Source organism: Magnolia sinica, chromosome 9, assembly GCF_029962835.1.
Source record: "Magnolia sinica isolate HGM2019 chromosome 9, MsV1, whole genome shotgun sequence".
Lineage (NCBI taxonomy): Eukaryota > Viridiplantae > Streptophyta > Magnoliopsida > Magnoliales > Magnoliaceae > Magnolia > Magnolia sinica.
This window is the reverse complement of record NC_080581.1, coordinates 72,790,693-72,816,160: the sequence shown is the minus strand read 5'-3', so window position 1 is coordinate 72,816,160 and position 25,468 is coordinate 72,790,693. Positions and strand designations below refer to the sequence as shown.

Below are 25,468 nucleotides of genomic sequence, written 5' to 3'. Positions count from 1 at the left end.
GATACAAAACTTTTATGTCCCCCAAAAAGTTTTTAATGGTCTACGACGCTCATTCAACACTGTTTCCTATAATGTGGTCCACTTGAGATTGGGATATACCTCATTTTTGGTCTCATACCATAAAATGATATGGAAAAATATATGGATGACATGGATGAAACACATACATAGTGGTGGGGCCCACATACCACCGAGCACCAGCCATTTGCTGGTGGTAGGGGGAGTAGCCAATCCGTCACTTTCTCGGGTGTTGAAACAGAAGGTAACTTCTTATTCACTCCATGACTGTATGACTTCTGAACCAAGGACAGGGGCATTTTCATCATAAATAATTTTCAAAAGATGTCAGAAGGCCACTCTTGGGATATCTGGAACGTAGTACCTCCCGAGGTAATTTGACCAAACTTCGAGGTCAGTACGGTCAAATTCCCCCTTTCTTTTTGAATTGTCGGGTCAAACGAAATTTTTTTTGTCCAGTGCACAACAAGTGCACGAGTGTGTGCACACTCATGATCAGCTGTGGGGTCCACAGTGATGTTTTCGAGCAATCTACTCCGTCTACTCCTTTTGTCTATCTAATTCAAGGGGTCTAGCCCAAAATTGAAGTATATCCAAAGATCAGGTGGACTGTATTCCATGAAGCAGTAGTATTATGGTTTCCACCGCTGAAACCTTTCTAGGCCTTGCTGTTATGTTTATTTGTCATCCAACCTGCTCATAAGATCACACAAACAAAGAGGAGAGAGGAAAATATCTCACTACGACTACCCATGACCTTTTTTCACTCGATGGACACCAAAATCAACGGTTAAGGGGCTGATCTGTCAATCGGGTCACTTTTAGAATGATCTAAGAGTTGAAATTTGACATGTATGGTTAATTTATGATAGATAGCCATGATGTAAATTTTTACTTGAAATGGATCATGAGAATTATATGTTCTGGAATTCAAGGGCTTAGGTTAATGACATTTTCGTAATTATTGATAATCTAAGAGTTTTAGGAAATCCGATTGTTCTAGGTGTTTATAGGCACGTTTCTAAGCAATTCTTACAAAAGAACATGTATCTAAATTATTACAGATGAAGAGTTATTCGCCAATTCGTTTAAGGGAAGGCACATATGTCAAATCTTCTGATGGATGGTCTTGTCTTACAATCGACAGTCAGATGGCTCGATCTATTGAATGGAGATCGTTTCCAATGGTTAGGTTCGTGTCAAGAATTTGATGTAAGGTTAGGATAGATTGGTATCGTGCTCATATAATTGTTACATTAAATTTCACGGTAACACTCAAGAACTTTCAATACTCGGGTATTGAAATGTTCAGGGTGTTACAAGATGTATGTGACGTGATGTCCTCATCACCCTATGATCAGGTGTTTTTGTGAAAGGAAAGCAAGATGAGCTACTATTCTCTAAAGTTGATGTGCATACTTGTAATATTCTTCAAAGTTCTTTGATTGCTTTGCTCATTGCATGAGATAAGGGTGAGAATGTCTCGTAAGGAGAGTGGTTCTTGGGATTGTTAGTTTTTACTCTCTTCTTCTTCTGCTTCTTCTTATTTTTTCTTTTAAGCTTATGATGTGCCCTTGAAGTTCCCATATTGTTTTTTGGAATGCAATATTGTGTTTTGTAAAAACAAAGCAAAATGACATGTGTGGAAGCACCATCTTAAGTTCTCTGATTGTTTTGCTCACTCCATAAGATATGACTGAGAATTTTAAATTGGGGGCAGTGTTTAAGTTTTATTCAGATCTTTAGTCAGCTTTTCTTGTGATGTGACCTTATAGTTAGGATTCTGTTTCGCTGGGGGTCTTCAAAGTTCTTTCATTGCTTTGCTTACATGCATAAGATCCATCCAGCACATTGATTGGTGAAGGCAACTTCGAAAGTACAATCCCTTGGAACTATGGGGATGGTCATTCTTAGTCCAAGTCAGTAGTTCCGAGGGTAGATGGAAGATGGCTTCTTTTTTCCCCCTCTTTATAGAGATTGCTTGATTTTCTTACTAGAGGCTGCATCTGTATGCACAACTGAATTAAATTGCAATAAATAGTTCAATGAACATCATTTAGATTCACATCATAATCTTCAAAATTTTCTAATTGCTTGACTTTTTGTTTATGTTTGATTCTGATGTGTCCTTGTAGTTCCTATGTCCTTTTTGGGGATGCATCTTAGATTTTGTTTCTGCATGATTTTGTGCATTTCCCTTCCCAATGATAATCTGTTTTCAAAGCAAAATGGTGGGTTGATATGCTGAGTATGGTGTGGAAAACTAAAAATCGGAGCACATAATAGTTTTTAAAATTCTCTGGTTTCCTTGTTTATTGCATGAGATACAACTGAGAATTTACAATGTTCTATTGAGATTTTTGGTATGCTTGCTTCACGTGATCTTATAATATGTAGGCTTTTATTGGCAGTGTATTGAAGGTTTTCTCTCTCAATTGTTTTCTTCATACCTTTCACCCTAGGATAAGCCATTAAACTGAAAACAAAGCAAAATGATGACATACTTTGCTATGAATTTTATGTAGAAAAATATAATGGTCTTTGAAGTTCTCATGCTTTGCTCGCTTGTGTAAAACAAATGTGGCCCACTGGTGGTCGAAGATGATTGATAAAATGTTATTTGTGGATGTCTTCTCAAGATGTAGATAGATATCATGGACATTGTTTTGATGATAAGCTAAGCTTATGATTGCATCAAATCCATTCTGTAGCTGTTGATATCATGGAATGCTTGTTGGCCATGAAGCTCTATAATCATCATTGCCATTATCATTTTCACAGCCTTTCTCCCAGCTATTTGGAGGTCAGATTTACAGATGCTTGCAAAAAATTTCAATTAAAGGTCTATGAAGCTGTATAAGTTATTTATTGTAGCCCCTCCCTTTTTTTCTTTTACTTTTCTCTGTTTTTGCTTTTCCTTCATATTCTGACTAATGTTGCATGATGCTTTGGTGCTTTTGATCTATAGATGAAGAAATCCATATTTGATTCTATTATGGAGAAGAAGGTTGAGAATGAGGGCAAAGACGGAACAACGAGTTAAGAAACATGGGTTCCTCGCAAGACCAAGAACCATGCCATGCATTCATACCCGGCCTTTTGCAATTCATGTATTTCAACATCTCAATAATTTCACCGAGGCAATATCTTTTTTGATGATTACATTGTGGTTGGCTCCGTTACTACTAAAACCGCAGACAGTCATCAGCCTGTGTACTGATGGTAAGCTGCATGTTTATATGAAGCAGTTATTTGTTTTTCAGTTGTAGGAAGGAAATTTACAGATAGATGTATATTCCCATCTTTGTGCCACTGATACAGCTCAGCTCATGTAATGAAATATTGGAGAAGTAAATAAAGAAGATTTGTATTTGTATTTTTATTTTTTTTTCATCTCATTTGCCCAATGACAAGCCATATTTGACATGCACGTGTGGCCCACTCGATGAATGGACTAGCCTGACTTTTGTGCCAGTGCATTTGCATGGTGGGTCCACCTGATATTGTACACTGGTGAGCAGCACTCCTAACAAAAAATTTTCAAGAACATCACCAATAATCCCCGCAGGAACAGGACCCGTCTTTTAAATAGTGGAACCTATTTGAATCCCTGACAATGATGCCCCGGTCGTATATCTTTGATAGAAGCTTGATTGCTGAATGACAGTCGCTGCATACCCGTAGGTTTTTCACCACATGTATTGTCGTACCAGGGCTTGTGCTGATGAATCCAAAGGCAATCGCCAACTTCTCGCTATGATGACTCAATGAAGTCTGCTTCACTTCTTCCTCATCAATATCAAGCAATACCTGTTCAGTATAAGGCTCATACCCATCGACCTTCAATCTATCACCCATTTCACCAAGCATTTCATAAATCTCCTTTTCCCGAAAATGGGTTGCATCTCCAACAACAAATTCATGAACGACGCCATCCACTTCGATTGAACTGCATCCAGGTAACTTCCTTATCCCTCTTTCAAACATCATCTTCCTCACCTTATAAACTCCATCCCAATTATCTGCCGTCACATATAAGTTTGATAACAGAACATACCCTGCGTGATCATCTGGGGCCAATTCAATCAGCCGAATGCCTGCACACTCACCCAGCTCGAAATTCCTATGGATTCTACAAGCACCCAACAAAGCCTTCCACATAACAGCATCTGGGTCCATAGGCATCTTTCTCATAATCTCCTCTGCCTTATTGAACAGACCTACCCGGCTGAATAGATCAACCATACATCCATAATGCGCAATGTCAGGTTCAATCCCATAAACATCTGTCATTTTCCTAAAATACTCGATGCCATCATTGACCATCCTGGCATGGTCGCATGCATTCAAGGCACAAGAGAAGGTGATTGCATTGGGCCGCACACCAGAATTCATCATCTCTGAGAAAAAAAATGAGAGCTTTTATACTATGCCCATTTGCAGCTAGGCCACAGGTCATTGCATTCCGAGTATCGATGTTCTTGCGGTTGCTATTCTGCAATGCTTGAATGACACCTTCCAAGCACCCACATTTTGAGTACATGCTAATGAGCGCTGAACCGAGGCTCTCATTCATCTCAATTCGATGCTTTTCCATATAAGCATGGACCAGCATTCCTTGTCCAAGACCACCAAAGTGGGCCACTGTAGATAAAACACTAACCAAAGACACTCGATACGGCTGTTCTCTGCTCTCTTGCATTGTTCGAAACATCATATTCGCTTCCTTGAATTGGCCCACCTACACATAGTATGCGATCATCGTGTTCCAAGACACTATATCCCGATACGGCATTTGATCGAAGAGTTGGTGTAGAGACTTGCCATCTCTGTCATTGGCATACCCTTCTAACATGCTGTTCCAAGTGACAATGTCCAAGTCAGTACTTTCATCGAATACCTTGCGAGCATCTGCAAGTGCACCAGGGATGGCGTAGAGATGGATAAGCTTGTTGCGGATGAAGATACTGGATTCGAGCCCGTGCTTGATGATCTGAGAGTGGAGCTGTTTTCCGATCAGAGGCGCGGGCAGTTGGGTGCATGCCTTGAGAAGGGATGTGAAGGAGTAGTGATCGGGCTCGACGGACCGGCTTTTCATCTGATGGTAGAGATGGATGGCTTTGATGGGGTCATGTTTCTTAAGGTGGCCCCTTATGACAATGTTCCATATGAATGGGTAGGATTGTTCTACGGAGTCGAGGATTTTCTGGGCATATCCAAGGGAACTATAGTCGAGATGGTGTAGAACTCGGTGAGTCGGCTTGCTGAGTAGGGGTCAAAGATTTGGGAGGATTTGATCATGAGGGAGTGGATTTGCTTGGCTTCTTGAAGGTGGGTGCAGAGGAAGAGGAGAGAGAGGTTTGAATTTTGGGGGTGGTTGTCATTTTTTGGGGGTTTGGAGGGGTGAAAAAGTTCAGAATTGAGGGTGTGGAAGTCATGTTTTGTTTTGGGTTCTTCAGATTTCAAATAGGTGAAAAGGGCGGGAAGGAAATGTGTACGTTGCTGTCCTTGGGAAGTCCGGTTCCTGTACGAATCCGGATCCTCCCTCGTTGGGAAGAGAACGGATTGGCTACTCCCCCTGCCACCAGCCACGGGCTGATGGTCGGTGCTCTGTAGGCCCCATCATGATGTACATGCTTCATCCATTCCGTTCATCCATTTTTAAAGATCATTTCAGATTGATCCCAAAAATGAGAGGAATATAAATCTCAGGTACACCACACCACAGGAAAACAATATTGATTGGACATCCACCATTAAAATCCTTCTGAGCTCCGCTGTACTGTTTATTTGGCATCTAGTCTGTTGATTAGGTCATGCAGACCCATATGAAGGGAAAAAACAAAGATCAGCTTCATCCAACCCAAGAAGTTTTTAATGGTCGAAATTCATTCAACACTGTTTCCTATAATGTGGTCCACTTGAGATTGTTATATTACTCATTTTTTGTTTCATACCATAAAAAGATCTAGAAAAATGGATGGACGGAATGGATGAAACACATACGTCATGGTGGGGCCCACAACATTGGCTGTTGGCAGGGGGAGTAGATAATCCGTTCACGTGGGAAATATGAATTTCTTATTTCCTTCGTAAAAAGATCTAGAAAAATAGATGGATGGAATGGATGAAACACATACATCATGGTGGGGCCCACAACATTGGCTAGTGGCCGGGGGAGTAGTTAATCCATTTATGTAGTAAATATGAATTTCTTAATTCCTTTATTTTCATTCGTCCACACCATCACCGTGACATCATCACTGTTCCACACCATATAACGGATTGACTACTCCCTACCACTGGCCCGGTAGCTGATGGTCAGTGTTCTGTGGGCCTCACCATGATGTATGTGTTTCATCCATTCCGTTCATCCATTTTTACAGGTCATTTTACAACTTGATACGAAAAATGAGAGGGATATAGATCTCAGGGGACCACACCACAGAAAAACAATAGTGATTGGATATCCACCATTAAAATCCTTCTAAAACTACTGTACTGTTTATTTGACATCCAAAATCTGTTGAGTAGGTCATACAGGCCCAGATGAGGAAAAAAACCAAGATTAATTTGATCCAAAACTTTTATGGCCCCAAAAGGTTTGTAACAGTTGACGCTCATTCAACACTATTTCCTGTAATGTGGCCCACTTTAGACTGAGATATACCTCATTTTTTATCTCATATCTTAAAATGACCTAGAAAAATAGATGGACGTCATGGAGGAAACACATACATCATAGTGAGGCTCACATAACACTGATTACCAGCCATTGGCTGGTGGGATAGTAGCCCCGTTTCCTAATAATACATGATGACATGGCCCAGTGAAAATGCAGGAATCCGGAAATTCCTGTTCACCAGCAACAGAGGATTCGGACTAGTGAGTTTTATCCACTGTTCGTCCATTTTGCCAAATCAATTTAGGGTACAAGCCCAAAGATGAGACATTTCTAAAGCTCGAGTGGACCACACAATGGGGATTAAACACCCACTGTTGAAAACTTTTTGGGGCTACAGAAGTTTTGGATCAATTTGATATTCGTGTTTTCTCTTCATCCAGGTTTATTTGACATTGTGAGCATGTCGGATGGCAATTAACAATCAGTTAGGATGGGCCCTAGGAAGGTTTCAATGGTGGGTCTTATTATCATTGTTACTTCCCGTGTTGTTGTGCCCAGAGGCTTGGATCTGCCTATTTTTGGAGTAGTACCTAAAATTGCGGATTTGCCCATGGCTTATTTTAGACATGTAACGAAAATATGAGGTGGATCCAAACCTCATGTGGCTCACACTAGAGAGAAGTTGAAACCTTCCAAACCTCATGTGGCTCCACTTGACGTTTATATGCCATCCAAACCGTTTATAAGGTTATCACCACTGCGCTGAAGTGAAAACACAAAAAATTTAGTCTCATACAAAACTTTTATGGCCATAAGAATGTTTCAATGGTGCTCATTGAATCCCCACTGTTTCCTCTCGTATGGCCCACATGAGTTTTGGATCCACCTCATTTTTGGTTGCATGTCCTAAAATGAGCTGACAAAATAGATGGATAGGGTGGACTTCTCACAAATATCGCAGTGGTCCCCATCTAGCATCCTTGCACAGGAACTTGCAAAAGCCCCGGTAAAATGGGTGGACAGTGTGGATAAAACCCATACATAAATGGATGAATAGCGTGGATAAAACCCATACATCACGGTGGCCCCTCAGAGCCAGGGACTGCCAAGTAGTATCCAATCCATGTTCCTCGTGCACATTGTTACCTGTGTAGGGCCCACTATCCTGTATATGCCATCTAATCCATTAGGCGATCCATGTCATGATGAAGAAATATCCCAAAAATCAAGCCTATCCAATCACCATGTGAACTACAACATAAAAAAAAAACAATTGACCACCACCCAAAACCTTTAAATTCATGTTGTGGCTCATATAATAATTGGATCGGCTTATTTTTGGACTCACCCTCTTCTCACGATGGAGTCACCCTCATAGACAGGTACACACCATGAGGGACTGATGTAGAGCGGGTCGCAGACAATTACATGGCCAAGATGGATCAGAAAAGGCCCGGTCGACGACAGAAGTGATCCAGACCATCGAACCTTAAATCGGGCGTATCTTGCAATCCGGAATGAGTTATCTGACGTAAAATATATGATTTTGGGGTAGAACGAGCTACTGAAGCCAACCAACCCAGCTACGCCGGGTTGCGCAGCCCGGAATTGCGAAAAACCCCTGGAGTGATGGTCGTTTCCCTGTTTTAATTTCGTTTTTACTATAAATAGTAAGTTTTAGTTTGATTATAACTCTTCATCCGTCGGGCTTTAGGAGTTGCGCCCAACATGAAAAGAGCTTAGAATAATTAGGAGAACGGTTTGGTGAAGCCAAATAGGACACTTACTATTTTTGGCCGAAAACCTTGCGCACTAGTAGACATCACGACCGTCTATAAATAGTAAGTTTACTATTTATAGTAAGTCGCGGATTCTAAGAGTTTGAGTTGTAGTTTGCTTCTAATTTCTTTCTCATTGCTTGGTAGCCCTATTTAAAGGGTTGTGAACTCGTTTTTATTCATCAATTAATCAATTTCGAATTTATTAGAATTTATTTCTATTTTCTGCTTTCTTTTCCTCGTGGATTCGAGAAGTCTCTGTGAGGAGTCCAGAGAAGCTCCGTGGATTCGGGGTAGTTATCCTCATCACGTTCATCCCTGCGTCAATTGGGTGGTGGCTCCACCACCTAGGGCTCGGGGCGGAAGTAGCGCATCCGCAAGACGGTCGAGAGTTGCCTGCAGCCCTTGCATAGTCAACTGACTCTCCCGGTGGAAAGCTTCCATTCTTTCCGAAAGATAACGAATCCCTGGATCACCGTCCACAGGATTTTGATTCATAACTTCGTTGTTTGCCATCGGCCCAAGGGAAATCCTCGCTCTGATACCAATTGACGCATGGATGAACGTGATGAGGATAACTACCCCGAATCCACGGAGCTTCTCTGGACTCCTCACAGAGACTTCTCGAATCCACGAGGAAAAGAAAGCAGAAAATAGAAATAAATTCTAATAAATTCGAAATTGATTAATTGATGAATAAAAATGAGTTCACAACCCTTTAAATAGGGCTACCAAGCAATGAGAAAGAAATTAGAAGCAAACTACAACTCAAACTCTTAGAATTCGCGACTTACTATAAATAGTAAACTTACTATTTATAGACGGTCGTGATGTCTACTAGTGCGTAAGGTTTTCGGCCAAAAATAGTAAGTGTCCTATTTGGCTTCACCAAACCGTTCTCCTAATTATTCTAAGCTCTTTTCATGTTGGGCGCAACTCCTAAAGCCCGACGGATGAAGAATTATAATCAAACTAAAACTTACTATTTATAGTAAAAACGAAATTAAAACAGGGAAACGACCATCACTCCAGGGGTTTTTCGCAATTCCGGGCTGCGCAACCCAGCATAGCTGGGTTGGTTGGCTTCAGTAGCTCGTTCTACCCCAAAATCATATATTTTACGTCAGATAACTCATTCCGGATTGCAAGATACGCCCGATTTAAGGTTCGATGGTCTGGATCACTTCTGTCGTCGACCGGGCCTTTTCTGATCCATCTTGGCCATGTAATTGTCTGCGACCCGCTCTACATCAGGGACCCACATGCAAACCTAGTTGAACGAACTGTTTCCTTATCCAATTTGAAGAGTTGTTAGAGACATTTTACTCATCCACCGCAATCACAGCATATACATGCTTCATTTCAGAACACCTTATTGCCCTCCTCCAATCCATCCGCTGTACCTTTTGCTTCTCTAAGGATGTGAGAGATCCTAAAGGACGGCTAAGCTTTCAAATTCTTGAGATCCAATAAGACCATTTCCAGCCAGCTAGGGACTTCCCGCTGATGCAGTCCACCGCCTATTTAGCATTTCATTAATATTGAGAATTTACAATCTAATAAAATATGTATGTTTGTTAAATAATATACTTATCAACTTCTTCTCTCTTCATCTCTCCTATTTCTCTCTTCAACAACTAATGAAAAGTTAAAAAGGTTAAAAGAAAGATAACTGAAGTGATTATGTACTTCTTAAGTAAAAAAATTACTTATAACTAATTATAAATAAAACTTGTGTGAAGTGAGTTATTTATTACTATAACGGGCGTGTTTAGCCGGACCAATCCCATGGGATTTGGTGGGATGGAAGCGTTTTTAAGGTAATGATGGTGGTGCTAGTGGATGTCGGCTAATCCCATAGGATGGAACGAATTCCACAATGAAAAGCCAGCGTGTTTGGGATGGCTGTTGGATTCGGTTCACACCACCGATTTGCAGCCGTTCGTGTTTGGGATGGCCGGACCAATCCCATGGAACTAGACGTCTGCCATTTCCAACACCTGCCCACTTCTTGCATAGTATTCCACGCAACGAGGGAAAAGGATTGGGTCGGTGCTACGTGGGCCCCACCATGATGTTTGTGTCTCATCCATACCGTCCATCATCCTCTATACATCATTTTATAGGATGAGACTGGATTAGAGAGATGGCGTCGGGCCTAGTGAGAAATGCACTGGAGTCTGATCGGATGGTCGAGAAGAAAGGGGTCAGGTTGCAGGATGAATTACAGTCGAGGACTAATTGCAACGGAAATGTGGGTACGCGATTCAGCGAGAGTGTGGGCCCGCTGAGTGGAAGGTACTGAAGGCAGTGGGACCCGTTTCGATTGGTGCAGGCGTGCTGCTGCGCAATGGAAGATGGTCCGAGGGTGAGCTCATGTACATGAGATCCAGGTTCGAGCGAGTAATCGGGGCAAGAGATTCATAAGCCGATTTTGATGATGAATCCTGATGGGAATGGTGGGCCAGAGATTAGTATATATTTGTTGAGAGTTTGATAGCACTGTTTTACAGTCATTCTCCATCTTAGCTAGTTTTTTTGGGGTGTTTGGTTTTCTCTATGAATGATACGGTGCCTGGTATATATTCTGAACATTGGTGTATGCAGTCATCATCTTCCTTCCCTTTTCATTGGGTCTACACATCCGATATACACCCATGTTTAGTGTATACATTGTATACATTCTATCATTCCTTGGTTTCTTTGAATCTGGTTAGACTCCTGTGATAGTTTATCACCATCTAAGAGTGACACTGACTCGTCCAAGTTAATTCTTGTATGGACATCCAGACCGTCCAGGTCGTGAGGCACATTGTTGATGGAGCATATGTCGAAAACTGGACTTGTTAAGCAATCCTAACCATCCAGTTTATAGTTATAAATTGGATGGTTGGAGCTAAACTAGTTCGTGTTGTTATGGTGATTTTGAGAAGTTGTGCTCCATCCATTGGGTGGAGAATTGGGCGGTCTGGATTTCGATACAACTATGGTAGTGTATGGACGCCGATTTCCTATGAAAGCCTTTCGCATGAAGTTCCTGCACAAGGTTTCTATGTGGGGCCTACTCAGATGTTTGTGAGAAATCAATCCCTCTATCCATTTTTGAAGCTCATTTCATGATGTTAGACAAAAAATGAGGAGGATCCAAAACTCAAGTGAGCCACACGAGAGGAAATAGTGAAGATTTAGTGGCCACCGTTGAAACATTTATATGGACATAAAAGTTTTGTAACAGTATAATTTTATAGTGTTTTCACTTTATCTGAGTGAAAATGACCTTATAAATGGTTTAGATGGCATATAAACAGCAAGGTGGAGCCTAGGAAGGTTTCAATGGTGGGCGTTCCTTTTCTCACTGTTTCATCTCCTATTGCCCACTTGAGTTTTGGATCCTCCTCATTTTTGGTATCATGTCTTAAAATGAGGTCGAAAAATAGATGGACGGATTTGATTTCTCACAAACATCACAATAGGCCCCACCCAGAATCCTTGCGCAAGAACTTCCTGCGAAAGGCTTTCGCAGGAAGTCCGCGTCCGTAGTGTATGGTGAAAGAGGCATTGCCATTTGTTAAACATGCGGTGAACGGTCACATGTTCTCAGATGAGGTGTGGGGTATAACAGTGTATAGCTTTTTTCCTTCTTTCTTCTTTTTTTTTTTTTTTTTTTTTGTTTTCATTTTTGTTTCTAAAATGAGACGAAAAAAGAGAGATGGCGTCGGGAGTTGTACTCCATCCATAAGGATGGTCCTACCTTCTACATGTTTTTTCAAAAATAACATCTGGTCCAGTCTATGTGTATGCCACAGTATTGGAAACAGGGGAATGAGTTAGAAACCTTTAACAAAGTTTTCTACTAACATAGATTTGCTTTGCAGACTTTGGCCTGAGACCTATCATGCCATGCCAATCCATGTGTAGTGCATACATGAGCTTTATTGAACCAACACATGGGCATAACGAAGGTCTCTTTCAAAATAAAGAGATTTAAATGTGTGATCAACTCTTTCAAAATCTACTCCATCTATCAGACATACTCCTGTGGTCGGGTCTTGGGGCCAAGAATCATCTAGATGCATAAACCCATATGAGCACCAATACAGGGAACAATTAGGATGAAACACCAACCATTTATATTTATGTGGGGCTACCATGGTGTCTCTTTTATCATATCTGAATCACTGGGACTGACTCTTCACAATGAAGGGGAATATGAATTAAAAATCATACTCTAATCCAAAACTCAGGCTTGTTCGAGCATGCTATACTATAGGATGGGTGGGGCCCATTTTCATGCTATCCAAAACTAGGCTCCATGGTGTCGGTCTGGACTTGCTAACTTTGCTCGCCATCTATTTAACGACGACATATTACTGTCATTCAATTCACTTTAATGATAGCTGCATCAATTAAGATAAGTATATCAGCAAAAAGTTGTCGAGTAGGAATTGCATTCCATGTAACATAGTATCATGGTATGCTTAATTAGTATTGAAATTGTTTACTAGGAAAATCAAGTGACTAAAGTTTGATGACAATATACAAAATAAAAAACACAACTACAATACCCGTTAGCAATGCAGCTAACGTTTCACCCCTTGACACGTCGGCATCATCCGTTGAAGTCGCACGAGAAACCACTATTCGGGTCGTCTGTTGGGTCGACGACCATGACGTCATCCGGGAGGCGAGCCCTTCGTTGGAATGGGATGCAGGTGCCTCGATATGTGGCGATACTATACTTGCTTGAGCAATGGTGCCAGAATGATAACTCTCCCAATAAGCTACAGCTTCTCTCCAGTTTTTGAAGGCCCATAACCTACTGTTTCTGTATCCTTCTACTTCCAATCGGGCCTCTTCCCAGGATAGATATATCCCTGCACGACGACCAACTAGAATAACGTAATATTTTTCCTTCTTCATCTACAAAAACAAATAACACTCAATCAATTCAGGAGATCGCATAGTGAAATGAAGATAGCGGATACAATAAGATATATGTAGATACAAATGTCTATATCTGATATTGAAGAAAGAGAAGTAAGATGAATTTCTTATTTACACCTGCCTTGGTGGGGCTATTGCATTGCATTGAAACCCATATTAACACGTACCTTGCTCCCTCGTCGAAGACCTATATTAGAGCTTACATGTGCCAATTTTTGGGAGTTTAATGTCATCCACAAAATGTTTAATGTTATCGATTGTAAGCAGTTTAATGTCATCCACAAAATGTAAACCTACCAGGATCAAACCAATCCCAAACCAAAAAAGGAATCCACACAACCAAGCCAAAAAAAATATATTAGTTATTACAATTCCAGAAGCATAAACTGTATCATCATCGGACGAAGCCCATCAAACGGAACCACTAGCACCATCACCAAACTTCTCTCGGAGGGTTTGTTTTAACCAATCCACGCGGCGCTCAGGGCGTAGGCTAACAAAGAAGGATGCCATGTTCTTGTCTCTACTTAAGAGCTGACCAACTTCAATGAACTCAGAGTTGGTTAGGCCCTGCACCTCTTCGAGGACATCCAAAACTTTGCTAGTTCTATTGACCTCCTTTCCTAGCCCAAAGTCACTCATAGCGTCCACAACAAACCTCAAAGAAACGCCAAGTACATCACATGGTCGAGGTGGGCGTTGTCGTTTTTTGGTGCTACTCCCACTCCCACTGCGGCCATGATCTGTATCAAATGTCTGAGTGAGAGTGCCGCGATAGCATCGATTTAGCATGCTCGGTGTGTCCCAGGAAAATTGACCGCGCATGGTCCCTATAGAATCCCCTAACGTATCCTCGGAGAGGTCAACATGATCGTCAAGATCGTCATCTAACTCCGTCCAAGTCTCATTCAGATCTCGATTAATCCTAGATGACGATGCAACCATTGTCCTTGATCCCTTTACATAACATCCAGTCGCTTGATCATAGCCGACGATAACCCCTAGGTCATCCATTCTCTCGATCCTCTTGCCCCGTAGTCTTGCAACGCGTGGGTGTGACTACAGAAACAGAATACTCGGCATTATTTCCATGTATTCAGATTTATATAATCAGAGGTTTGGGTTGAAAGCTAATACATGGAATATACAGATATAGAACAACTAGATTTAATAGTACCTTAAGATACTTTTCTCATACTTCATCTGGCGCAGTGACCACCATACGCTCATTGTCCCAACCGAATCCACTAGCAGCAAGCATGTCCCTGACAACATTGTACTCTCTTTTGTGATATTGTAGTCTGTTTTGTATGTTCTGCCAGGTGACAGGCACCCCTGTTTGTCTTGTCACTTGCTGGGCCGCAACTTGATATGCTTCTCTTTTGAAGCCATTGTCGGCTTTCCTTCCCAGGGCGATTTGTTCCAACAATGTGTTACATAAAACCTGATCCATTGGAGAGCTCCACTTGCTCTTTGCTGCCCGAAAGAGGGGTTCTGCAAGGGATTTGACTGTCTTTTCTCGCGGTGAACATCGCGTAGGTAAAGTAGGGGACCGAACGGGTGATTGTATAGGTGTGGATGTATCAGATAGACAATTGTCCGACATTTCACCTACACAGAAAACAAACTATTATATGCCATGTTATTCAAACAATCAAACCACCTAAGTTCATATGTGTAAAGAAAGTCGCAAAGTTTTAGACAAATTATACGGTTGATTAACAGGACGCAAAATAATCCTTGTCCGCTTCATTTAGTTACAACACATTTGGTGTAATGTACTTTATACGTCAAGACAGAACTTGCAAAAAGTAAATAATAATGTAACGACTATCTACTGTGCTATCTTATCCTACTATTACATTGCGCATCTGCCCACATTCGCTCTGCGATAGCATCGCGCGCCCTAATCCACGCTTCTTTCTCCATTTGATTCGATCGAAATAAACACTGCTGCTCGTCATCCGTGGAGACCTCGGTGGGTGTAGGGTTACCCTCCACCTCACCTACTGATATACCAACAGCCTGTATATCTTCACCGCAATCAATATCAGATCGAATGAAATTATGTAAGACAAAGCAAGCAATGACAACTTTCACTTGTGTTTCAAATGGATATTGGATCGCCGTCTTCAGTATCGGAAATCTACCCTTCACTAAGCCAAAACAACGTTCAATTGCATTCCGCGCCTGGGCATGACGATAATTAAACAACTCCCTCATGTTTGACGGTGCTCTGCCACTTCGATACTCTTGCAAATGGTATCGAACACCGCGGTAAGGAGCCATAAATCCTGGCGAATGGGCATATCCAGCGTCGACTATGTAAAATTTTCCTACACATTAGAACTAATGTTACATTAAGCGTATCAGATTGAACCATTAACTATTAAAATGTATTCCAGTGTAACGATTATAGTGATCTACCATTTGGGACCGTTAAAGGATCATTGGTTCGAGTCAATGCATTGTGTAGCACCCTCGCGTCTGATGCAGAACCTTCCCAACCGGCTAGCAGATACAATATTTTCATATCAAATGAGCAGGCTGCAAGAACATTTTGGGACAAAACCCTTTTCGGTTGCGAAAGCAAGCATGATCGGGTGCTGGAACATGCGCTGGAATATGTGTACCGTCAATTGCACCAACACAGTCCTATGATGTGTTACATGTGAATTAAACCGGCATGTATTTATAAATTGATGGACAAAACTGAACAGTATAGTAGGTAAGAGACCTTCAGAAATACTTATACCTGAAAATATGAGGCCCAATTTTGATTTGTTTGGAGGTCGGTGGGTGGCTCTTGTCCGGCCTGTTTCACATAAGCAGGGTACAGTGATACCACCGCATCAAGAATGTGATGAAAATGCCGGCTAACCATTTCACCCGAACAAATGAAACGATGCCCTATGACACGATTGCAAACATTATGGCCCCACCGTATGAAGAAAAATAACGACTTGTTCTTCAAGACTGACATTCCGACTATCACGAAGAAGTGTCTTCTCACGGAGTTGAGAACATAACAAGAAAAATGCTTCTCGACTCATCCTGAGTTGGGTAACACAGTCCCGATCAGTGGCCCGAATAATCGAGTTGATGAACCTTGCCCGCTCATCATCCCCAAAACGTGTCAGTTGTTTAAACATATAAGCTTGGCAGTATTCTCCAACCGCTGCCACACAAGCTGCCACCGCTTGAACGACCACGGCCCTACGTTCGTCCTCCTCCTCTTCGCTACCCATTTGGCTTGGTCACCTACACCTAGATATACAACGTCGATGGTTTAATAAATATCTTCACAACTCCTACTCTATTTCTATGTGCATTGTTATTTTGTATAGTTACTTGCAACTAAAACAATTTTACGTATATTGAAACAATCAAACCACCCAAGTTCAATGGAGATATCGATGATTATTGCCTTTCATCTGATCTACACTAGGTGAGAAATACCCATTATTCCAAGTTATCCTGGGGTGGATTCAAGAGAATTGGAAGTCGGGACCTTCCCTATGAAATCAGGAAAGGAGTTGTCTACAAACCTGAATTTGTTTATTTGGTCCACGCATGTCCAAAATGCATTATAGTCTTCTATTGCGTTTGGTAGGTATAATACAAAGTGCAATTTGGTCTTGTAGGGTGTTTGGCAAGTATAGTACAAAGTACAATCTGGCTTGCCATTTTCTTAGAGTTGGAGTAGCATTAGATGCATGCGATAATCCAATCAATGACCAACAAAATGAAGTAGCATTAGTGTACAGGGAAAACCCGAGGTCACTCGTCAGTTGTTCTAGTGCTGCTCCTACTTGTATTGGTTAACTTGGACACTCTGAATTATCCATTAAGTCCAGAACACATTTAATGGGCCGCATGCAAAATCACCTTGATTGGATGATCCAATCGATCCTTGAGTTGGCCTTATTTTCTATAGCTATCTTCTTTCTAGGCCTTGGATGGATGGTTGCAAATATCAATTGCCTAATAAAAGTGATTCTTTAGAATGGATAGCAACCCATGATACTGTTTTCACAAAAAAGATGAATCAAACTAGTTGTATTTTTTTGTTTTCTATTTAAAGCTCAACCAAAGCTCCTTCTTAAAATCCAACAAAAAAACAGTAATATCTATGTTTGGGAAAATACTTTTAAGCTCTTAGAAAAAGAAAAAATCTCATAAACCCAGTTCATTAATCAAAACCCATAAATGAATTCTGCAGTCTTATACTTTTCTAATAGATATTATAGCAGCAGAACATAAGAAGAAGAAAACAAGAGATTTCACTTTTCTAATAGAGATTACAGCAGCAGAATACAAGAAGAAGAAAACAAAATATCCACTCTTCTAACAGAGATCACAGTTGCAAAACACAAGAAGAAGAAAACAAAAATATCAACTCTTCTAACAGAGATTACAGCTGCATAACACAAGAAGAAGAAAACAAAAATATCCACTCTTCTAACAAAGATTACAGCAGAAGAACATAAGAAGAAGAAAACAAAAATATTCACTCTTCTAATAGAGATTACAGCTGCAGAACACAAGAAGAAGAAAATAAAAATATCCACTCTTCTAACAAAGATTATAGCTGCAAAACACAAGAAGAAAACAAAAAAATGGTTTTTCTATGATTGATCCGATTCTTCTTCTTTTTTGACAAACACAAACGGTATTATAAGAAATTAGAAAAGAGCATAAAGACTAACTATACAAGAAGGTAATGGATAGCTGTCAGTTATTAAAAATCACTCTAAAAAAAGTTTGTCCAGCGGAAGCCGCAGCCTTAAAAATCATTTACAATAGAGTGCATACGGCATATTGGTGTGCCTATTGACTTGCATGTGTTAACAGATTACTAATTGATGGATTTTCTATGGTGGGTTACAACAGACATGTCTCCTTATCATGAATGTAACATCCACAACAACAACAAAGTTACCTAATAATTTTTGCTTAGTGAAACAAACATGCTACCACTCTTAGACAATATATAAATGATCGACTATATTTTGCACCTGAGCTTGTTAATATATGCGCACATGAAAAACACATCACACATGTTAACTCAGTGATTGCAAATGCATAGCTACTTATGTCACACACGTTAACTCAATGATTGCAAATGCATAATTATCTGTTTCACCAAAGCCAACACTATCAGTCAAACTAATTTAATTTTAAGGTAAATGTTCCACTGTTGAAAAAACGATTCAACATCTACCTAATGGCTGCTCCAAACTGGGTCATTTTCCTAATTAAAATATTTACTAACCTGTGTATTAGGTTTAATGCATCTTAACACAACCCAACCAGAACAGATGGTGACAAGCTTTTTGAACCAATTATCTGTTGACAGTCATCAGTATGCTACTACAGCAATTTGAAGTTGCTTGAACTTCTAACAGAAATTGGATTGCCGTTTATTTAACCGGCATCACCAAACTTCAATCTTTAAAAGAAAACAGTAAAGAAAAAAGATGACAAGGGTTTGTACCATTTCACATTTAATAGTTAGCCTTCTGTATGTTGCGTGACTTATATCATGTTTACATTGCCTTGCTTGAAAAATGCAGTTGTGTAGGGCCTATTCCATGTCTGTATCATTTGCTTGGAAGATTTGTGTTGTAGGAAACTAAAACATGGAAGTCAAGATAAACATTGTGATTATCAGTAATATCCACCATGAGAAGTTATCATGTTGGCCCAAGAGTTTGGGAGACAAAGATGCCATTCCAATGGAATGTTTTTGCCATCTCTAGTCTTTCTAGGTTTTTGTCTATTGTTTTTTTTATTTTTTATTTTTCTTTTCTTCTTCATAGTTGTTGATGTTAGTTGGGTTCTATTTTTTTAATATAGGCCGAGGCCTGCTTTCCATCCAAAAGGGTTGTTTGATGAAAGCAAGATGGCATCTTCATAGGAATCCAAAGCCATAGCACAACTGTGGTATTTGAATGGAGGATGTCCTAAAGGCACCATTCCCATCAGAAGAACAAAGAGTATATATTCTAAGAGAAAGCTCAGTGAAAAGATAGGAAGAAGCACAAAATATCAGTTTGAAGCCTCTTTTTATTTACTTTGGTTTGCCTAATTGTTCTGATATTTTAAAATTTTAGTTTAAAAGTAGCATGCAATTGCATATGTAGAAGAAGATAAATACATAGAATACAAAGTTTTTTTCGGTTTCCCCGATAATGCATAGGTACACATTTCCATAAAAAATATTATAAAGATTGTAAAACAGAGAAAATTTATATGTATTGTTCTGAACTCCAAAAATTAATTAGTAGATGTATTGTACTGGCAAAGAGCTATTTCACGTCCAGGTGACAAACCATTGAAATACTTCAAACAACCAAGTTCAAGTTTGAATCCTACTTTAAGTTCTTGAAGGTCATTGACAACGGATTAAGACCACATACAGTGAAAAGTACAAACAAGGAACTATACACTGTTTCCTATTTTGTGCTTTTTACAATTTACCAATAAGAGAAATATGCTCAACTGCAAATATTAAGCAATCAGTGCCTTCAATCAAGATTAATTGACAATTACAGATTGATCAATTTGAAGCAAAGCTTCTTTCACTTTATGTGATTATTAACTATCAAGTAACACTCCATCTAACTACTTGAATGCAGTTACAAATGCATTTCAAATAACCATATGATCTTCCAAACAACAAATGTGTTCCAAACAGCATACCCATTTAATTCCATATCCGATGAATTTCTATATGTCCAGCCTTGCAGTTCATATTCATTGGCCTAAATACACGCCACCTTGTTCCTCACACGGGCCACACCATGTAAAAGAATGACCAAAACAATTGTTTCTATCAATAATTTCTTGTACATCCAGTCCATTTGAGGATACATCCAGAACGTCAGGCATACTATTACCCACCTGATGCAAAGCTTGGCAAGCATTCTTGTACATCCAGTCCATTTGAGGATACATCCAGAACGTCAGGCCCACCGTTACCCACCTGATGTTAGCATGCGTGCTTGCATGTGGATGGACAGGGCTCCATAGGCGTGTGGGTTTAGGAAAGTTGTTAGTGATGGGCAGCGAGATTGATTTTTCCAGGCATGAAAAATGGTTTATGAAATCCGGAGGGTAAATCAGTTATTGTGATTTACCAAACCAATCCACACAACCTCAATTATTTTAAATTGGGCCATCTTGGTCATGTGGTGCATTTTCATGATAACTGGTTTCCAATTCCTCAAAAGAAGCTAAAAATCCCAATCCAGCAGTGAACCTATCCAAAAACTGATTTGAAGATATGTTCATCAGCAACAACAGGGCACAAACACAACAGAGGTTGGAAAAACCCATTCTCTATGAGTTGGTTCGGTTACCTACCTGCAAACGCTGACCGTCAATACTCTGCCTATAAATGACGGGGAAGAAGAATGACTTGATCTCAACAAGCAAACAGCGCCCGTCAAAACCCTGGCTAGTGAAGGAGGGGAAGAGGACTCACCTCTCGATCTCTTACCTATCCCCACCAACCAGCACCTCTCAATTTATAATCACATGCACGGCAGCTGTCGGTTGGAGTCATCGCTTCCATCACCCGACCGGTCTCCTGCGCCCGCCGTCTGAAGACCGTCCTTCCATATCCATTGGCGAATCCCATGGGGTATGGAGGGATGGCGAAACTGGCAGAGGGATTTGCTGAACTGACTCATGGATAACCCGCGCAGTTTACGAGGGCGGCGCCAGTCGACTGTCCAAACAGTCTGTGGGATGGGATGTTCATGGATAACCCTCGAAAGTCGTCGTAATTCCATATCCAGCGCCCGGCCAAACACGCCCTAAGTAGAAAAAGTAACTTATTTGGTGGTATCCTAACAGCCCTTAGCGCAAAGATCATCACTATTTACTCATTATTGAGTCACGTCATAAAAAATAATTTCTAACCATTGATAATAGTAAAAAAGAGGTACGATATACTCGCCGATCAAATATTATTAAATTTTTTTAAAGGTGATCCTTATGATGAGGCAATGTATTTAAGAGGATGGATGTCATGCATACATAAAAGGTTGGAGGTTACTGTCTGTGTGAACCATATCCAATCAGTTGCGCTCTCCAACATGTCTTTTTTTTCTTTTTTCTTTTTTTTTTAACTACGTATACTTGCCATCTAACCTTATCAATAGGTTGGAAGGCAAATAAACAGTACAGTGAGCCTCGTGAAGTTCTTAATGTTGGATGTTCAATCAAAACTATTTACCTGTGGTGTGGTCCAGTGATTTGGATCTGACTCATTTTTCTGCTCATATACCTAAATAAGATGAAAAAAATGGATGGACTACGTGATAAAACACATACATCATGTTAAGTTCCCATAAAGCTTTTTTCTTTTTTTTTACACACGCACACACACCCCCACACACTCACGTGGTAATGGGATTTCACCACCGATGGGTACTTGAACATTTGACCAGGTGTTGAAACTCCCGAGAGTCTACCGCTGGAGCAAGAGTGAACCTAGTTCCATAGAGCTTTCACACCAGCTAGCCGGCTGGTGTGGGGTCACTAGCCAAATTGCATCTGGTAATCTCATCCGTGAACATGGATTGCCTACTGCGAGCGGCTATTTGATGGTGATATGTGGCCCCCACCATAATATATGTGTTTTATCTACTCTGTCGATCCAATTTTTCAGATGCTTGTTTTGTCTGTGGGATTAAATTGTATGGATTTGAATTAGATGGAATTAATGCTGCACAATGATTGTATGTTTAGAAATACTATGGTATTAGGGTCATGCAATCCCATATTTGGGATAAAATTCTTGCCATGGAAAAACACGACTAAGAAAAATTCCATTTTGGGGACCATGAAATTGTAATTAACAAAGCAAACTCACAACAGAGGTCGGTCACTTATACACATATATAACTAGAATGTCACTTGTAAAAATGGCTTATATGGATGGCCCGCATGGTTTAAGCATGCATCAATGTGGAGCCCATGTGTAGTGGATTTAGAAATCCTACATGGGACCAAATGCAATTCCCACTTAATCTCAATCCCTAATGTCCCTTCCAAACCCAAGATGGAATTTGCATGGGACCAAATGCAATTCCATCCCACCTAAGGCTGAAAGTCGGGCGGGTTCAACCCAACCGACCCCTGACCGACCTGACATTGGGTTGGGCTCGGGTAGGATGTATTGGGTTCAGTCTCAAGCTTGGGTTGAAGTCTCGGGTTGTCTGACCCAATTTGAACCCGATCGATATATAATTGTGTGTGGATCGTCTGTGTTGAAGGCACTTGAAATTCCAGTGTCGTCGGGCCTCATTAGTCCACGTAATTTTCGATGACTCAAGCTAACAAGATACGTGGGATTTCTCTCTCTCAAATAGATTATATGCTGAACAACATGACTTTTAAAGAAGTGTTGCCCTATATTTTAGCTTATTTATTTGGAAAAAAAAAGTTCTTTACAATAAATAATTATGTATATAATTAATAAAATCATAGGTACAAAAAATAAGACATGTATTAAAATATAATAAACTAACGTAACAACAATAATATTAGCATATATCCACCTGACTAACGGACCAACCCAATCGAGCCCGCTTGGATTGGGCTTGGGTTGAGAATTCCCAACCCAACCTTGGGTTAGGCCAGGGTTGAACACTAGCCTGACCCAAGCCACCCGACTTTCAGCCCTAATCCCATCTGAGCTAAAAAATGAAGTAGATCCAAATCTCACGTGAACTACCCAACGGGAGACAATGTTAAACGAACACCACTGTTAAAAATGTTTTCAGGGCCACTAAAGTTTTGAATGAAGCTAATATTTGTGTTTTCCCTTCCTTTAGGGGTCGTTTGGCACCTTGGATTGGAGGGGATTGGAGGGAATTGGAGGGGATTAGAGGGGGTTTCAAATCCCCTTGGTTGTTTGGCCCCATAAAGCAACTGGGGATTGCCAATCCAGGGGGTTCCCAATCCTCTCTTTGAGGGGGTTTGTAATCCAAGGTGAGAGCTTGGATTATACCTAAAATCATTTCAATAGTTGCAAGTATAAATGTATGTCACTGTACACTATCATTCTACTGGGCACATGGCCCACTAACGATGATCAGCACCGTCCAAATATTGTCCAGCACCATCCAAACATTGTCCATATTAATCAACGGTTAAAAATCGTTGGTTAGTCACTCGGACATGATCTTGTGCTTGCGGTCCATCTGAGACTTGGAATTTCATCATTTTTAGGCAAAGCATATATTTTAGCGGGCTTATCACAACCATAGTGTCAAAAATTATATATCTCACTAATTGGGGATATTAAAGTTGATTTAGTAATTAAATTCAAACCCCCGTAAATATACCATGTATAGGTATTTTTGAATTAAAGTTGATTCACACTCTAGGGTGCCAAACACACCGAGAGGATTGCCAATCCAGGGGGTTTCCAATCCTGGGGGTTGCGAATCCAGGGGGTTCCAAATCCACGCTCCCAAACAGGCCCTTAGGTTGGTGTGACCTCATCAATAGGTTGGATGGCAAATAAACATTACAATGGGTACTAGGAAATTTTTAATGGGGGGCATTCAATTATCAATATTGTTTGTGTAGTATAGTTCCCTTGTTATTTGAATTATTTTATTTTTGGGCCATACTAAAAAATGAGCTCACAAAACAGAGGAACATAATAGATATGTGACACATACATTAAGGTGGAACCCACAATCACATCCTCACCAAAGCGGCATCAATGGCGTTCCTGACATGGCTAGGTAAAGATGCAAGTAAAAAGTATGGTCGAGGAACATAGTTGAGGAGCCTTGGATTTTTTTTTTCATGGGCAAATTGTGCCCAATTCACTCCAATCATTAGATGACACACTAAAGCTTAGGCTTAGGGCCTAAAAATCAGGCTCATGTGTTATTCATGTGTATTGTTTAGTTGAGACTCGTGATGGACATATTTAATCCCTTTGGTGATGTGAATAAGTTATACATTTGTCTGTCTATTACGGTAGTTATGCGTATTTTTTTTATTTTATTTATGCATGTGAAACGAATTTATTATATTAACACTTTTAATCCATGTAATAATGGTACATGGCATAACTTTAATGTGTATTTACAATCATTAGTTGAAGAGTTAAAAGGAGATATATAGCATATGACTCGTTTGGTAAGAATTGTTTCATAATGAGGGCAATTCTGTTTATATATATATATATATATATATATATATATATATATATATATAAATCATTTTATTTTAATATAGGAGGAAAGTTTGAATGTGACCGGCTCAATTAATCTAAAGTATGAATAAAAGTTTAATTATATGAAACGTAAAAGATTCATACCAAAAAACTTCTTTCCATCTTTCTATATTTTAACTTAACGAATTTCGTCCCGTCATTATTTTACAGTATTATTGAAAAAAATAAAATAGATCAATGTCAAGTAAATGCCCGCTACTACAAATTTCATGGGAGCAACAAAAGTTTTGGATCAAGCTTATATTCGTTTTTTTTTTCATCGTCCAGGTTTGTACGATATAATCATACACATTGGATGTTAAATAGACATTACAGTGGGCCCAGAAGTTTTTTAACGGTGGGTTTGGATCACTACTGTTTTCATGTGGTGTGGTCCACCTGATATTTATATTTTGCTTATTTTTAGGATTGAGCGATAAAATGATTTAGAAAAATAGATGGACGGCGTGAAACACATACAGCATGATGGGTTCACACAGCACCGACCGCTAGGACGCGGTTTGGACAGTGAGCTGCCATCGGCTAGTGGTCGGGTGCGATGTGGACCTCACCATGATGTATATGTTTTATCCACTCCGTCCATCCATTTTTAAAGATAATTTTAGGGCTTGATCCAAAAAATTAGATATATATAAAAATATTATGTGGACCACACCATGAAAAAACAGTAGTGATTGAATGTTCACCATTAAAAACCTCTTAAGGCCCACTGTAATGGTTATTTGACATCTAAACTGTTGATTAGGTCATGCAGACTCGGATGAAGGGAAAAAAAATCAGCTTGATCCTAAAGTTGTGTTGCCCCCGGAAGTTTTTAATGGTGGCCGTTCAATC

The 25,468-nt window shown here is 40.1% G+C and overlaps 1 non-coding gene and 1 pseudogene across 1 annotated transcript; both read left to right on the top strand.

Moving 5' to 3' along the window:
- The first annotated feature begins 1,397 nt into the window (after nucleotides 1-1,397).
- On the top strand, nucleotides 1,398-1,468 carry LOC131257257 (small nucleolar RNA R160; annotated as a pseudogene).
- Nucleotides 1,469-2,504: 1,036 nt separating this feature from the next.
- On the top strand, nucleotides 2,505-2,580 carry LOC131257258 (small nucleolar RNA R160). Its single transcript, XR_009177266.1, has one exon. It is a non-coding gene; the product is annotated as a small nucleolar RNA R160 (small nucleolar RNA).
- The last annotated feature ends 22,888 nt before the right edge of the window (nucleotides 2,581-25,468 follow it).